The 16,616-nt window shown below is 46.8% G+C and overlaps 1 protein-coding gene across 12 annotated transcripts in view; it reads right to left on the bottom strand.

Moving 5' to 3' along the window:
- The window catches only part of KTN1 (kinectin 1), a 653,615-nt gene that overhangs the window by 39,659 nt on the left and 597,340 nt on the right, over positions 1-16,616 (bottom strand). The window lies entirely within an intron of this gene.

Below are 16,616 nucleotides of genomic sequence, written 5' to 3'. Positions count from 1 at the left end.
CTTCCCTGGTCACAGGGCCCTTGGTACCGCTGGCACCTTTTACAAGGGACTTATCTGTGTGCCAGGGGTGTGCCAATTGTAGAAACAATGGTACATTTTAGGTGAAAGAACACTGGTGCTGGGGCCTGGTTAGCAGGGTCCCAGCACACTTCTCAGTCAAGTCAGCATCAATATCAGACAAAAAGTGGGGGGTAACTGCAACAGGGAGCCATTTCCTTACAGCCAACAAATAATCTTTAGCTAAGCCTATTGGAAGACCCTGCTGGGTCAAACATAGGACAAACATAAGAACATCAGAAAGTTTAGCCTGCAGCGGATCGAACGACAGTGCTCATAGCAAGTTACACACTTTTCCCAATGTCCAGAATAGATACACTTTATGGACAACTAGCAACTCTTGGGCAGATTGAATCTGCTCAGCTGGGCCTGCTCAGTCTCCATGCATGGAGGTGTGAAGGGGTTTGGGAGTGTAACTATGCCCCGTTGTTGGGAGAGATGGATAGGGATGTGGGCAGACCCAGACTCAGCATGTCTGTGCACTTGACTCTCCAAGCCAGTCGAGTTCTATCGGGATGAGCTGGGCCTGGTACCTTCTGACTTTCAGCACCAAAGGAAGCAGCAGCAGAGGGAATGTTTAAAGAAGACTGGAGTCTCATGGCAGGTGGAAGTATTTCCAAGGAAACTCAAGTGCAATAAGTTCAATAATGAGCTTTATCGGAAGTGGTGAAAAGATCTACCAAGGCACACTCCATTGGGAACATAGGCATTTTATCACCTCCGGGTGCAGGTGCTACGCGTGGTTGCCTAGATGATGCCTTCTGAGCATGTCGCTCGCGACATTCAGGGACCCCCACCAGATGGATGAAATGAAAACAAATTCTCCAAATTTCCTGCCGGTACCGTAGCCTCAGTGCCTCCCTGCACAGCACTGTGACCACACACTGCCCTGTTTGTTGCAGTAGCATATAGTGGACAAGTTGTCCATCTGTACTTGAACAGGACAGCAGCTGATGGACAGCAGAAACAACTTGTGAGCCAACTGGATGACACACAGCTCCAGGAAATTGATGGGGTGCCTCTACTCCAACGGACAACCGGGCCCCTGATCTCCATGTCATCCAGGTTGCCCTCCCTTCAACTAAGAGATGATGTACCCATCACCTTTGTGAGCTCTAGATGGGACACAGAGAACAGGCGACCACTGGTCAAGTTAGAATCCTTCACCCACCACTGTGGATCCTGCGCCACCTCGTGCCACACATCATTGTTGTCCAAGATGAACCGCTAGTGCGGACCCCAGTGAAATAGGAGGATCCACTGAACTGCATGCTTGTACCAATGGGTATCTGGTACCAGTAGAATACACCAAAGCAGGTGACCAACAAGTCTCCGATCCACCAAGGCCTGAACACAAAACACTGGGATCATAAAATGAATGTCCCAGACTTTGTGGGGGCAGAAAGTCTTTGAACACCATTGTGTCCAGGATGGCTCCTATAAAGTGAATCTTCTGCAGTTGCAGAAGGTGCGATTTCAGCTCATTGATGGAGAACCCAAGGGTGTACAGGAACAAGATGTTCATCTGGAGGACTGCAACTGATTAGCAAGCTTGCTTTCAAATGCCAGTCACCAAGGTACAACAATAGGTGCACTCCTGACCTGCAAAAATGGGCCACAACCACTATCATCATCTGGCTAAACACCCCGGGGGCTTTGGTGAGGGTGAAAACAAGGATGGAGACCTGGTAATGATCCTTCCCTACTGTGAAGCGGAGGAACGACCTGTGAGACTGCAGGATGGGTACATGAATGTAGGTCATGCAGGACAATGGATACCATCCAATCCCTAAATCTAAGGTAAAGAGGATATGGGCCAGAGTCAGAATCTTGAATCTGTCCTCCCAAAAGAAGTTGTTCAAGAACTGAAGCTCCAAAATCGATCTACATCCACCAACCTTTTTGGGCACCAAGGGAGTAGAATCTGTTGCTCCTCTCCTTCTCCTATTCCACTACCTAGCAATGACTGAACCTTGTTGGAAAGGATGGAGGCATGTTCTGCAGATGTCTGAGTAAAAACAAGAAGAACTATTGGGGGTAGGGGAGGGGTGTTAGGGTGTTGATCCATGTAAAGGCATGCTAGTTGGGCAGCTAAAAGCCTGTACCAAACCTCCACTCTGCCACCACAGGTGATTCCTGAATAGGGAATCAGAGTGGTTTGGCAGCAGCAAGGAAAGAAATTGAGGACTAGCCCTGTTTATGATGGCCCAAATGGCCCAGTTTGTATGTTGTCTTAAGTGGGCCGGGTATGTCCAGACATGAGTCCTGTGCACACTATGTCACTTGAACCAAGCTACACCTGGCTGATGAGCCAATAACAAGGCTGAAACCAGTCTTGGGTTGCTTTTGTTCCAATTCACGCAGGACCTGGCTTGGCAGTTCGGGCTGGACTGTTCCCACTGGTTCAAGACTGATTCGCATATAGCTGGGTCCAAACCAATGTTACATGGTGTGCATAAATAATGATGGACTCAAATGTGGCCCTTAGTAACGATCAGTGGCTGAGATTAATTCAAGCATTTCATCAATCACTTTTTGTATATTTGTGTAGGTCGTCTGAAATAGGACGGTTATGCCCAGATGTGGGTCCCATGCACATTGTCACTGGACCCAATTGTACTGGGACAATGAGCCCATAACAATGACAAAACCAGTCCTGGGTTGGTTTTGTTCAATTCAGGGAGGCCATGGCTTGGCATTTCGGGCTGGATTGTTTCCACCAGAGGTTACTTGGTTTGCAAAATAACAATGGACTGGCATGTGGCCCGAGTAACTCAAGCATTCCATCTGTCATTTTTCATATACTTTTGCTAGCCCTCTAAAGCCGCCTTCAAAGACCCTCCCCCACCCACCTCACAGATCCCTTGAAAGGGCTTAACAGTTTACTGTCCAGACTGCGTTGGGCTGCTTCTGAGAGCAAACCAACCAGGTCATAGGAATAATGTGTGGTATTGTTCATGGAACTGGTGGGCCAGAGAAAGCAATTCCAAGAGTGGGGCCATTGTGTGGCTATTTTTAAACCTCTGAAACGGCTTCAACTGCATTGCCACCAAATTGGCTGGAGCCATCAAAGGGCGCATCTATGAGAGATGCTTGCATGTGCCTGGAGAAACCAGTGGCTCACTTCATGGTGTGCTGACTATTCACCACACCAGGGTCCACAGCACAGCCTAAACTATTTGTGGTGTCCAGCCTAGCGGCAAAATGTATTAGGCCTCTTCCTGTCCTTCATGGACAGCTTGTGTACCGGAGTTTCAAAACTTCTCAGGGAATGCAGGCAAGGTCTTGCTTTACCATATCACACAGGGCATGAGTATCTGTAGGCAGATTGCATTCCACAACTGCAGTGCCAACTGGTGGAGAACATCTTTTTGCCCACAGAATCAGTGTACTTCGATTCTCAGTCTGGCAGGGCAGAAATGAAGGTATTTCAGTGGGCTTTGTTGGCTGAAGCCTGCATAACATTATTTTTAGGTGCTAGGTCAAGAAGACTAGCCACCCACAGGAGGCCTATGGCGCCTAGAGACGGGGTGACTTGCTGGTGGCACTAAAAAAGGCTTTCACCGTGTCGCAATCAGAGGATTTCTTATGGCCTACTTGAAGGGCAGCAAAGGCTCTGAGGGTGAAGGGCCAACCTGCAATTTGGTAAGAAGATTAATCTTAATTTTAACTGTTGGCCACTGCATTTCCAAGACATCTGCTGCCTTCACTACCACAGCAGCAAAGAAAGCACTTTCCTCTCTGGGTGGCCCAAATGGAGACTCCAATTCCATCTCAGGAGCAGCGTCAAGATGAACAGAATTTTGGCTATCTAAATACAGCCTACCATCAGAGTACTGAAGGGGCAACACATTTTCAACCTCTTCATCAAGATCCCGTCATGTGGAACAATCTGCAAGTCTTATATAGCATCCAAGTCTGTGTTGAATGCCTCAATGTGTTAAAGGTATTCGTTCCAAGGCAGGGGCACTGCTGATTGTACCTTAGTAATCTCATTTTTTTGTTTGAATCTGTTTATCAACATTTTAAAAACAAGTTTTTCTGTTATTACAATAATTTCCATACATACAACACAGATAATAACCGTTTGACGAGATATGTCATACAGAATGACAAGTGTTATTAACATTTGGGATCCACAACTGTGCTTTCATGAAATAACAAATTATGTGCAATATATCTCAGTTGTGCAACAAAAGTGATACAGAGAGTGTTCTCTGAGTAGTTTCAGAATGTATGACATCTGGCTGCACCTGCAAGCAAGAATCGGGTGTGTTTGAATGCAATGGAAATGACAGTTTAAGCGTATAACAAACTACTAACTATTCTGCAACCAGACAGCATGTACACAGAGTAAGTGGACTAAATCCTAACGCACCATATGAGTGGTTAAACTGGGGATGATGGGGAATGCCACGTTATTTCCAGGAAGGCATGCTCTGTATGGTTCGTAGAGAGTGTCTAGCCAGACATATGTATGCAAATGGAGTTTTCAACAGGATTTGTCTGACGAATGCTTAGGTGTCTAGAAGTCTGTGAGCATGGTGTCCCAATTGACAGCTAATGGATATTTTTGTAGCCCGAGTAAATCTTCCCTGTGTAAGGCAATGCTCTCTGCCTTAGCACAGGTGATCATCGAACACTTCCAGGCTAGGTGTGTGGGAAGGGTGGGGATTTCCACTTTCGAGTAGTAAGTCATTCGGCTAATAAATGACCTAGATTATCAAGAAATCTCTGGCTCGGTTTCTTTTTTTGTTTTTGCTATAGCGACACAATCCAAGGCTACATGCTTCACAGGTGTGTAGCTCTGGGCTCAGTATAACTTGCCAGGTGTTTGGTAACCTTATGCAAATATAAGTGTAAGGATGGGCAATACCAGAGCATGTGTGAATATCGGCATCCATGCGACTGCATCTGGGGCAGGCAGTATCAGTGTGCAGAAAATAACGGTTCATCTTCGGTGGGGTTAGATAAGCTCTGTGTAGGACATAGTACTGTATGAGGCGGAAGTGAGCATTCTGTGCTATCCTGTCGACTGTCAAGAGTTAAGTCCCACCCCTTATCTGTGCATGAGCGACCTAGATCTGCTTCCCAGTGGTGGCGTAGGGAAAGAAGTGAGATTGCTGTATGTGTACGTAAAGATTCAACAAACCAGTGGGTCAGATGTGTGCCTGCATACATGACGTGTAAATATGGTATAGTAAGGTGGATAGGGTATTCCTGTTGCAAATCATCCCAACTGTTCCCCAATACACTTATCAGCAAATTGTAAAGAAGAAACTGACCTGGAGGTAAACCCCCTTCTTCTATCAGTCATCCCAGGGATATAAGTATAGATGTGCAAATTACTTACCTTAGGTAACAAAATATCTGGTAGAGACACATTCTAGTTACAGATTCCTTACCTTAGAATTTCCCCCAGGTGTCAGACCTGATCCGGAGATTTTTCTTCGAGCAATACCCTTGTGCGTGGTTGCCGTGATGACGTCGGGAGTAGTACATAGACGCCGCCCTCGTGCAGTTAAGTCTGTTCTTTTCTTTCCGTGCCACGCACTGATCCGAAGAAGAGCTACCCTTGGCTATTTTTTGGCCTAATTCGACCTTTTTGTCGAGTTTTTTGTGTACGAACTTCGGTGACTGATCCTCATTGCGTTTTTCTGTGGTAGCAAAGAAGGGTTTTCGTATATATAAAGAAAGATTAGTAAAATATTGTGGGAACCGGAGTAGCAATCATTTTTATAAGGGTGATTCAAGCCGCCACTGAGAGGGGGTTACCAAAAATCCCATTTGAGCTTGCACTGATGTCAGTGCTGTCGTAAGATTCCCATAATATGGATCAGTAGGAGAGTGATGGTTGCATATGCCCAAGTAGCGGAAGGTATCAGATTACCATTGTGAACAAACACCATTAAATGTGAGTTCTGAGTCTGCTGCTGTAGGATTGACTGTCAGACCCAACAAGTCCACAAACCTATTGTAGTGGAGGCCACTTCCTCTGGTATGCTTGTGACATCTTTAAGATATAATAGGAGGTCATCAGCATACGACGACACTGAGTGTAAACCATCTCTCAAAGGGAATCCCCAGGTATGTCCACTGGCACAGAGTGCTAGCGCTAATGTTTTGATGGCTAAAGAGAAGAGAAGGGGAGAAATGGGACAGCCCTGATGAGTGCCTCTAGCAAATGAGATAAGTTTAGAAATAAGGGCACTGTTTTTGATGCGAGCTAGTGGGAGAGTATAGAATTTGTCTAAACGGATGAAGTGAAGCCCTAGGCCATAGCGCTGTAGGACCTCAAAAAGGAAAGGCCATTCAAGAGAGTCAAATGCCTTCTCCAGGTCTAGTACCATGCAGCTGGATGGCAGCTGGATTGCAGCAGGTGTACGGGGCGTATTTAATCACCCTGAGATCGCACAAATTTAGGGAGGCGTTTAGGGCCAGAACAAATCCAATTCTGGTCCAGATGCACTAAAGTCAGCACTAGAGGGGCCAGATGATTAGCAAGGACCTTGTCCCGGAGCTTACAGTAAATAGCTAAAGGCATATAAAATCCTAGCACAGTTGGATCTCTATCCGGTTTTGAGAGAGAGAGATGAGTAACGCTTTGCAGAATGAAGGTGGTAAACAGGAAGCTAAGAGTGCATCGTCATTGACCGTCAATAGGCAAGGGGTTAGGAGAGGAGCATATGCCTTGTAAATTTCGGAACGCAGGCTATCTGGCCATGGTGTCTTTCCAGTGGCTAGCGAGCAAAAGGCCCCACGGATTTAAAAAAGGGTGTGAGGGTCATCTAGCTCAGATTTTTGCTCAAGCGTCACTTGAGGGATAGTAATCGCAGCAAGGAAATTGTTTTTGTCTGCTGTGCTGGGTGTATTCATGGATTGATACAGCATGGAATAGTGATTAGTCAGCTCTGTTTGTATGTTGCTCTGCTTGTATGATGCTCTGTGTGCGAAGAATATCTCCCCCGGGCTGCGAGCAGCTCTAAGATCGGGTGAAAAGGCTGTTGTTGGATAAGCCAGGCCAATAATGACCCGGACTTATCAGTTCCAGCATGGTTTCTGGACGAATGGGCTACATAATTGAAACAGAGAAGCCTCTCCAACAGGGCAGTGTGTTCATGGTGTGCACGTTAGTTGGGCCCGTGTGTGGGGTCTTGCATGGCCTGTGTCTCATGCCCCAAGACGTTGTGTTTAATTTTCGTAATATCTTTGTCATGCTAATATCAAATGGCAGCATTAGTCTCAAAATAATCAGTGATGGCAGTACCTAGGAATGTCCAAAATGGGAGGAAGGGTCTTCTAGGGAAGTCGGTTGCAAGCGCCATGTGGGGATAGGTGGCGATTTTTTTCCCAGTCAAAGTGCAGATTGTTTAAGTGGGTATGCCCTAAATAGTCAGTATGTGTGACGTGCGGGAGAATGGCAGGGGAGCCTAAAATTCAGTCAATGCGGCCATGCAAATCATGTGGGCAGTAGTAAAAGGAGTAGACTTTGGTTTGGCATTAGGTACGTACAAGATGTCAATTAGATGCCAACTCCTAAGCTATGTTTCAAGGTGATGGGCATTTGTTGCAACAGCTGTGTTTGACAGAGGAGGGTTATGAGTGATCTAAGACAATCTGCGAAACGCTATTGAAATACCCTCCCAGGAGCTAGGGCAGACTGCTCCAGTCAGACAATACTTCAGATAGTCTGTTTAAGAATGTGAATTGGCCCATGTTAGGGGCATAAATACTCCCCACTACCACCTGACGGACATCCAGTTTACCTTTGATTAAGGGTCATCTGCCATCTGGATCAATTCTGGTATCCTCCATCTCAAAGGGGACACCAGCCCTGATCCACACCACTACTCCCCTAGCATATGTTGAAAAATTGGTGGAGTATATCTGTCCTCACCAGTGTTTCTGTAGCTTGTCATCTTTGGCAGTGATCAAATGCGATTCCTGCAGAAAAGCAATGTGGGTATTGTGTCGGCGGAAATAGGAGTACACTGCACATCTGCGGGCAGGGGTGTCCATGCCCCTGACGTTCCATATCACGCTAGAGCAAGACTTATTACTAAGTGAGGGATGCTATCTGGTGTGGTCCTGATTAAAGAAGCAGAAGCCATATCTGTAGAAATGCATGTGTCTGCTAGGTACAGACAAGGTAACCCAACAGTGAATGAAAGAATAAAGAAAAAATAAACTATAAAATCGAAACTAGTTAACTCTACATACATTACGTAATGGATCAACCAGTTAGGTTAGAACAATGTACAGGGTTTAAGGCGAGTGAAACCCCCCCACCCCCTCAATGAGCAAAAATATATTTAAATCACAGGAGTAGGCATGGTGTCTATAATACGAGGTATGTCGTTAGTCACCAGCCACAGGTCTTGGCAATAATAGAGGGCTGTTGTGTCATGACCGATCTTTTGCAGGGATGTAAGGAATAGCATCTTATAACATGAGAGTTCAAATGAGGTCATCTGACGTTTGCGGTGTGACTTCTGTAGTGTTGCCGCATTAGTCTTGGAAGGCCAGGTAGTAACTGAGTTGTCCTGGATCGAGGACCCCACTGATTTTATGTCGGCTTCCAATTAAGGAGCGCTTTCTCGCATATTAGCAGCCATCTGCAGAGCATGATGTCTGCAGAGCATGATGTTGCTCCTGTATTACCTGGTCCACATCAGGGGTAGACCTGATGCTTGGGTGGCATTCCTCCCTGTGGCGACAATCTGTACAGGGGAGCCCCAGTGCCCCATCTCCAGACTGAGAGGGACTTTGTGATGTAGGTCCTCTTGTATCAATCCAGTCCCACGTTTCCTTGGGGTCATTAAAATAGTATGACTTGCCGTCCATCAGGACCCTCAGTTTCAGCAGGAAGTACTACACACCAAGGCTGCGCAAGCTGTGTTTAACCACCAGGAATGAGTTCGTAAGACCCTGCAATAACAGCGCGTAATCTGGGAAAAGCATTATTTGTGAATTGTCCACAGTGATGTCTGTAATCTTACAAGCTTCCTAAGGATAAGGTCTTGGGCTGACTTCCGGCAAAGGTTTCCGGGCAGGTACCCGGTGAGCCCTTTCAATGGAGAAGACTGGGGAGAGGGTCGATGGAGGGACCAGCTCCCAGATTCATTGCGAGATGTGAGTAACTGCGTCTGGACTCTGTGTTCTCCGGAAGGCCCACCACTTGAATATTGTTCCATCTCGAGCAGCTTTCCACATCATCCGCCCTCTCCTTAAGGACAAGTATTCTGTCTTAAGTTGTTGTATTTGGGTTTCCGCTCCACATGCCTGGGATTGCAAAGTAGCAAGTGACTTCTGCCTCATGCACTGTATCAACTAGCTTCCGGTGATCAGCTTGGACAAGAGTAAGGTCCGCAGCCACAGTATCAATCTTGTTTTGAAATTCTTGAGGTTTTTTTATGGCTGCCAGAACTCTATCTACTTTGAACTCTATGATGCGGTGCTATCCGAACGAATAGGAAAGTCTGTTGGGATAGATGTTGATCTGGAGACATCAGATTGGCATGATGGGGTGCATGTGGCACCAGAGCACAGGCGACCCATGTGTCTGCCTGTCAGGCTGATGAGATTGAGATGTTGAGGCTGCTTGCCTGTTACAGGAAAAACCAGGTGATACAGCAGCATGAGCAGCTCACCAGTAAGTCCCAGAAGTAATGCCAGCAGGTGTTTGTGGAGGTAGATGGAAGTGAGGAGAGAGGGTGACAATTATATCAGTGTATGAGAGCACTTAAGTGTTGGTGATTTATAACAGCAGCAAGGATGCAGAAATGGATAGGACCCGCTTGCACATTAAGGGACATGCAGCACGTGCAGCTCTACACAGGCAGCTAATTTTAAGAGCGGTTTCTCCTCTTCAGCAGGAATTTGGGACAGCAAACAACCACAGCAGGGGAGGGAGTCAGGCCTTTAAATGAACAAGTGTCCGATAACAAGCGGGAGTAGGAGCCTGGGTTCGTTATCGGCTCACTATGCTCGATTAGCATTAAAGAGCAAGATGTGGGTATTGATGTGAAGTAGTATGGCGCGTAGTGAATCAGGGTGTGAAAAGAGCACCAAGTCCATGTCCTGGGGCGTACCAGTGCCAAGTTTGTTTAAATTGCTTCCCCCCTCTCCCCGTAATCTGAATAAATTATGCAATGGGCCAAAATAGGTGACCCTATATACTATATTAGTGTCAGTACGTGACAGCCAGCCCATGACACTTGGTTAAGATGATGGTGTATGTATCCTTTTATGGGCAGTTTGCCTGCTGTTTCAGTCCACTAGGCCCATTTGGATAACGCTGTAGGTAGAGGCCAGCACAAACCATTTAGGTGTCACTGCGATGTATCTGCCCCTGTCCAAGATGAGGTCAGGCGGTCTGGCTTGAAGCGCTGCCAAGTGGTTGCAGTTGGGCCGTGACGTGTCCATTGGCAATCAGAAGGCCCACCCAATGGGATTAAGAATCCTCCAGCAGCAGAAGCATGCTGCAGTGTGTCCCAGGAGTGAATAGAGGCAGCTGCAGGTAGTTTGTCAGTGCAGGAGGGATGATGGGGGAGGGGGGGCGACAGACTAAAACAGGGGGCCTTCAGGCGCCGTTTAAAACGGTTTCAGGCCACTTCCTTTCATTGGGCGATTCCTGTAGCATGGCGGTATATGGGCATCACCCCGCAACAGTGCAATTGAGAGCAGAGTAGGCAACTGGCAATGGTCAGAGTTCTGGAGCATCCACAGCCACCAGGTGGGGAGCAGAACACATATGGATGGATGGAGGGGAGAGAGAGGGAGAGAGAGCGCGAGAGAGCGCGAGAGAGAGAGAGAGAGAGAGAGAGAGAGAGAGAGAGAGAGCGGGAGAGAGAGAAAGAGAGAGAGAGAGAGAGAGAGAGAGAGAAAGAGAGAGAGAGAGAGAGAGAGAGAGAGAGAGAGAGAGAGAGAGACAGAGAGACAGAGAGAGAGAGAGAGACAATTAGTGTCCGGCCTTCTAGCAATGGTTTGGCAATTGTGGGCACATAAGGTGGTCAGGTAGACCCCACAGCGGGCGTGTTTAGGCACACCGTGCAGAGGAGAGTTAGCAGACGCCGTGCCCTTCTGTAGGAAGCTGGCCTGGTGTTTGGTGGGTACCTAAGGTACTTACATCTTATACCAGGTCCAAGTATCCCCTATTAGTGTAGTACAGGCAGTGTCTAGAAGCCAGGCTCTCTAGGACACATGCAAAGTTCATGCAATACCCCTGTAGTCACACAGCACTTACACACATGAAAGAACACTCTGTGTTACAAAAATAAAGGTTCTTTATTTTAGTGACACAATTACCAAAAAGTACTAGAGAGGCAACCCTCCAATAGAAGGTAACACACTAGATATGTACACTAGTAATCAGAAATAGGCATCAAAAGTAGTAAAAAAAAAACAGTGCAATAGCAATAGACAATAGTGACCCTAGGGAAGCCCAAACCATATACTACAAAAATGGAATGCAAATGCAGGACCCCCACCTAGTTAAGTGGGGTGTGTAGCGGGGAGCTGGAGGAACTAGGAAACCCCAAAGGTAAATAATACAGTGACCCCGAGCAACCAGGAGGAAAGGAGTAAGGGCGAAAAAGAAGATAATACAACACCCAGACAAGACTGCAAGAAGTCAGTGGTGGGTTCCTGAAGACGGAGACCTGTGGAAGAAGGGGTCCAAGTCCAGAAGTCGCAGGAGTGTCCAGTGGTGGCAGGAGCCACTACCCACCCGTCTGTTGTCACAGGAGTTGGTCGACGGTAGGACAAAGACGCTCAGCCCTGGAGTCGGTGAAAAGTTCCTGGCGGATGCAGTCGACGTCCCATGCATGGATGGAAGATTGCAGTCAGTTAGTGGCATGGAAAAGCCACCAACAAGCCTTGGAAAAGGCAAAACTCGTGACGAAGCAAAAGTGGAGCTGCTGGGGACCAGCAAGGTCCAGGACTCAACCCACAGGCAGAGTGTTCACAGAAGTAAAGGCAGCCCCCACAGGAGACCCACTGTAAGAGGAACAAGGAGTCACAGAATAGCCCACGCAGCACAACTGAAGAAGGGTCGCACACAGCAGGGGTTGCATGCAGACGGCTGTGCGTTGGAGGGAAGAAGGTTGGGGCTACACAGAGCCTGAAGATCCCTTAGAGCAGATGCCAACAAGCCTTGGTAGCTGCTAGAGATGTGGTGCATGGGGGTTCTGTCCTGCGTGAGAAGGCAAGGGCTTACCTTCACCAAAGTTGGACAGCTGGTAGAGAGGACCAAGGGGACCACTCCGGACCACCACCCGTGATGCAGGATCAACGCAGCTCAGGATGAGAGGAGATCCACGCAGCCGGTCATCGTTGCTGTTGGTGCCTGCAGATGCAGGGGAGTGACTCCTTCTCTCCAAGGGAGATTCCTTCTTCCTTCTTGTGCAGACTGAAGAGTTGCCACCCTCAGAGGGGAATCAGCCAGGGAAATGTTGCAGAAGTTGGAAAGAGCCGTGGAAACAATTTTGCAAGCAGAATCTTCCAAGAGGCTCCAGGTCCAGTCGCAGTTCCAGTGACTAGAAGTTGCAGAGGAGTCGTGCTAGAATCTTGCAATCCGAATCTAAGTACCTACCCAAGAGGGAGACCCTAAATAGCCCTGAAAGGGGAATTGGCCACCTAGCCTGGTGGCCACCTGGGGGGTGGAGGGGGGTGGGGGTGGGGGGTGAAATGTCTGACGTCACCTGCCTGACCTGGCCACTCAGGTGCTCCCAGAGGCCTCTGCCTACCTTGGATTCAAGATGGCAGAATCAAGGGACCCTCTGGAGGAATGGTCACTCCTCTTTCAATTGTCCAGTTTTGCCCAAGAGCAGGGACTGAAGGTCCCTGAACTGGTGCAGACTTGTTTATGCAAGGAGGGCACCAAATGTGCCCTTCAAAGCATACCAGTGGCTTGGGGAGGCAACCCCTCCCAAGCCATGTAACACCTGTTTCTAAAGGGAGAGAGTGTTACCCCCTCTCGCAGAGGAAAGGCTTTGTTCTGCCTTCCTGGGCTTGAGCTGAACAAGCAGCAGGAGGGCGGAAACCCACCTGAGGGGTGGCAGCAGCTTGGGCTGCCCGGAAATCCCCAGAAAGCTGGTAGGAGCAATGCTGGGGGTCCTCTAAGGAGCCCCTAGAGTGCATGGAATCATACTTCCAATACTGGCAACAGTATTGGGGTATGTTCTTGACATGTTTGATACCATTATGTAGCTAAACACAGGTAGCGACTTATGTGCAGTACATGCGTAAAATGGCGTCACCGCACTCACGAAGGCCATGAAAATAGAGCTGGAGTTTGTGGGGGCACCTCTGCTCATGCAGGGGTGCCCACACACACAGGTACTTGCACCCTGCCTTCTGGGCTAGAAGGGCCTACCATAAGGGTGACTTACAGTGACCTGGTGCAGTGATCTTTAGTGAAGAAGGTGCATGCACCTTTTCACGCAGACTGCAATAGCAGGCCTGCAGATACAATTTGCATGGGCTCCTCATGGGTGGCATAATACGTGCTCCAGCCCATGGGGAACCGCTAGTGCCCCAATGCCCTGGGTACCATATACTAGGGACTTACAGGGGGGTACAAGTATGCCAATTGTGCTGTGTGTGGGGTCCAAGCAACCACATTTAAAGGGAGAGAGCACAGTCACTGGGGTCCTGGTTAGCAGCTATGTCAAGAAGAAGATAGGAGGTGCCCATATGTAGAGTACGAAATAGGTACCATTCGCCCTGTACTTGTAATACATAAGAGGTGCCCAGGTGTGTAGCACAAGAGTGTTACCAAATACTATGCATCTTTAAAGGGCAGGGCCTGCCCTGGGGTGCAAAGTGAATGTAGTGCCAGGTACCCAATAGCTGTGAGGGATACAATTTACCCAGATGTGGTAGTCAAGAAGTGCCATAGATAACTAAGGGATATAGAGGTGTCAAATGCCATTGTATGCATCATGTGTCTGAGATGCCCATGTCTGTTCTATGGTTTACAGGACGCACAAGTTGCTGTGCTCTAGATTATGCTTCATATCTATGTTTGTGGTAATTGTGAGACGGGAGGGGTGTGCAACCCTTTATTGGCCTCCTAACCTGCACGTATGTCTGGCTGCTGCTAAATGAAAGTGGTGTTTAATGTGTTTTGTATTACAAATGACCTTGATTCAAGTTGGTACTGGCCTGAGCTTTGCTCGCATACTATTGGTGGGGCACATAATGTAGCACTATATCCTAGTAGCTGTTACATGCAATTCTGAAATGCAGCAACCCTTCTATTTGTAGCTGATGTGTCAGAGATTTAGTTACTAAATGCTTTTGCTAAGGTGGTAAAAATTCACAACTAAGTTGCTATCATTGTCACCATCATGGACACTTGAATGTGTGAAAATTTCCAGTAAAAATACTTTTTTCCCCCACAAATACTATTTTTTTTAGTGTTTTTGTGCTGACAAACCAATTTTTTAAAACAACTTTGTGAACTTGGTACATAGTTGGTGAATACTAAGATTTTTGTGTTAGCTTTGATGCAGAAGACATATCAACGTATGCAAAACTGTATTATTTGGATGATGGATAGTTGACATGAGGTGCATTCCATCTCAATACCAGAACAAACCATAACTAGTATGCATCCAAGAAACCTGTCTTCACCCCTCCACATCAGTATAGAAACACCCCAAACCCAGGAATCTCAGCTTGGAAATGCAGATGTGTATCACATGATCATTCCTGTTACCCAACTTGTTAATCTTGGGGAAAGGATGACTCTCATGGCATCACAATCTTAAAACTGCCAAAACAAAGGTAAATAAACCTGCACATCTGTTTCTTTTCTTTTAGTTGCATCAGTAATGCCAAAAGTATGTCCCCATGGTTGTGTAATGTAATTTCCCAATCAGGTTAATTGATGTGTTTGTGACCTAATTGTAAAAGAGTAGAACAACTGGAAACTACCAAACCTTATGTGGAAGGTTGTCCCTTCCTAACTGGCACCTGAGGCGTATGCCTGGTATAGACCCAAAAATAAAAAAAGTCATGCTGGTGCCAAGTATGTACAGCTGAAGTATCTGAATTAAAGGCGTTAGTAGATGGGTTGGTGGAGAGTTTCTTTAGCGTTTGCTACTGTTCACCTCCAGTCGCCATCTGAGAAGTCCTTGTCCATGTCCTCCAGCTATTTGTTGCATAAATGACCCAATACCTAGCCATGCATTGTCAATATCGTCTCGTATAAGAGCATCACTGCGCTACTACCACTGCCCAAGTTGAGCAATGCATGCAAGAACAACTGTGTGGTTGGTTTTCAAATGTTGCCTCCTGAAATATGGAGGGCTGTAGTGCCATCAAGCTGTTCAACCAAAATTGAACTGCATGGATGCCAGAAGTGTGAATGATCTTGGCGAATGTCCCCAATGTTTTGGTGTTACAACATGTCACCCACACTTACAAAGCCAGAGTCCATCATTTGAATAATCCTACCAAAGAATGTAAACTCCCAAACTAGAAATGTCAGTGAACATGCTGAAGGGAACTTGCTCTTTTTTTTTTTTCTCAACACCTCTCTTTCAACAGTAAGATGCCACATTTAGCATTTTTAGGGGGGGTGGGGCGAGGCAGTATTCTGGATTACATAATAGTGCTACAGTCAGGTGCCACTTGTCAGAATTGACTTTTGAAGAGATACTACACCTTATAGCAATGTGGCTGAAAACTGATGCTGACCTACCAAACAGTGAAGCTCTAGAGATCAGAGACATGCGGATTCCCCCCTAAGTTCTAGAAATTACAGTGTGTTCATAGGAACCTTTCACATGCTCTCATTTCAATAAAGGTAAGTTTAGGATACCCAGCAAAGTAGATCAGAAGGGTAAGGATCACTATTTCTGTAATGACCACCCTGTCCATCACAGACAACAGACGTCTCTCAAGTACTCTAATGCAGTTTGCCCACAGTGGATGGTAAAGATTGTAATAGGAAATTGGGCCTCTGTATGATATATGCAAACCCATAGATATTTGAAGGAGTCTGAGGACCATCTCAGGGTAAACAGTTTGCGCTCTTCAATTTGGCTCTCCTTTCTTGTTGCAGTGACAACAAACTTATTTTCCCCAGTTAACCAGGTATCAATCTGAAATGTTTCACTAGTTTCAAAACTGATGGGCCATCAGAGGTAGTGTCTTTGGCATGCATGTTTTTTTTTTTATAAGGATACCAGGTGATTTTCACCTGCCAATGTCAGGCTCTATCCCAAACCCTAACATCTCATAAAAAAACAAGTTTCTTCTCTGCGTCAAATAACATAGGCAAGAGCAGGGAGCCTTTTCTGGTTCCTCATCTGATTTGCCACAACATCACTCTATAGTTTATACAGGCATCAAAGAGTACTGAACAAATAAACTATCTTCCGGCCAAAGTTCAATGCAAGGAGGATAGGTATTCCTAACCTAAGGTGTTGATCACCTCATGACAAACAATAAGACATTTCAAGCACCTAGATATTTTTTTGGTGCCATTCCTGGAAGCTTGGAATGGGTCCAGTTGAAGGTTGATCACAAAGTTTAAGTGGTTTCCATAC

The sequence above is a fragment of the Pleurodeles waltl genome, chromosome 9 (assembly GCF_031143425.1).
Source record: "Pleurodeles waltl isolate 20211129_DDA chromosome 9, aPleWal1.hap1.20221129, whole genome shotgun sequence".
Classification (NCBI taxonomy): domain Eukaryota; kingdom Metazoa; phylum Chordata; class Amphibia; order Caudata; family Salamandridae; genus Pleurodeles; species Pleurodeles waltl.
This window is presented reverse-complemented; position numbering and strand designations above follow the sequence as displayed.